This window comes from Penaeus monodon, chromosome 23, assembly GCF_015228065.2.
Source record: "Penaeus monodon isolate SGIC_2016 chromosome 23, NSTDA_Pmon_1, whole genome shotgun sequence".
NCBI lineage: Eukaryota > Metazoa > Arthropoda > Malacostraca > Decapoda > Penaeidae > Penaeus > Penaeus monodon.
Genome location: NC_051408.1, coordinates 36,839,338 through 36,839,722, shown reverse-complemented (window position 1 = coordinate 36,839,722; position 385 = coordinate 36,839,338).

Here is a 385-nt window from a genome sequence, read left to right as displayed (position 1 = left end):
ACAAAGAAAACTACCAGTAAACCATATATTTTTAGAAACACTTGCATGATTATAAAGAAAATAAATCGTGAATCCCACTACAACACATAAAACAAATAAACAAATGACATTTACTTGCTTGGAATGATCTGAAGCAGAACACATCAGCCACTGTTTAGATTACGGACAGCTTACAAACAGTCGGACTTGGCACAGGCATGCATTAAGCCATAACATGCTTTGCCAGCTGTGAATTAAGCCTGAGAACCAATAACAAACAGGAGAGTTTGTGAGGAGGAGAAGAATAAAGCTCAATTATACTCATAGACTGGCTTATGTAGCCTGATATCTATATCTTTTTATGTTTTATATCTATCGGTGTATCTGTCAGTGTATATATAGATCA